At 29.6% G+C, this 581-nt stretch overlaps 1 protein-coding gene across 2 annotated transcripts in view; it reads left to right on the top strand.

Annotated features, from left to right (window-relative positions):
- Positions 1–581, top strand: part of LOC119587789 — a 122239-nt gene that overhangs the window by 109728 nt on the left and 11930 nt on the right. The window lies entirely within an intron of this gene.

Here is a 581-nt window from a genome sequence, read left to right as displayed (position 1 = left end):
CTCTCTCTCACGTATTTTTATTTCCACGAAAAACTCTATCCACACTTTATAAGTCTCAGCGAGAAACTAGATTATTTTCAATATCATATTGCACTGCATTTCATTATTAGATTATATATTTGTCTATACACGCTTGAGGAGGGAACATTTTTGTGGGCATTTATGCATTATAAACAGATAGCAATACATGTAGGAATTATTGCAGCAGAAAAAAAGAGAAAAATTGTCTCTGTCAATCGGAGTCTCGTGTAAACTGAGGAATTAAGTGTAGGGATCTGTGATTTAAATTATTGTACTGACAAAAATGCTTCCCTAATGTTTATTGAAAACTAATGTATAAAAATCAAATGATTACAGTATTTTTCGCTATGTAAACCACGACGATAAAATAAGAATACATAAGTGAAAATAAAGGATTTTTTTAACACAGTGATGTACTTTTTTTCATAAAATTGCTTTGTGAAAAGTGATTAAAGATTTTTCTTACGGAATGGTGTATTTTTTATAGAAATGCTTGTCCGATTGCTTTTGTGTTTTGTTCATTTTTTCTTTGAGATGACATTGTATAATGACTTGCTATA

The sequence above is a fragment of the Penaeus monodon genome, chromosome 23 (genome assembly GCF_015228065.2).
Source record: "Penaeus monodon isolate SGIC_2016 chromosome 23, NSTDA_Pmon_1, whole genome shotgun sequence".
Lineage (NCBI taxonomy): Eukaryota > Metazoa > Arthropoda > Malacostraca > Decapoda > Penaeidae > Penaeus > Penaeus monodon.
Note: the sequence above shows the minus strand (reverse complement) of the source record. Positions and strands in the feature narration are given on the sequence as shown.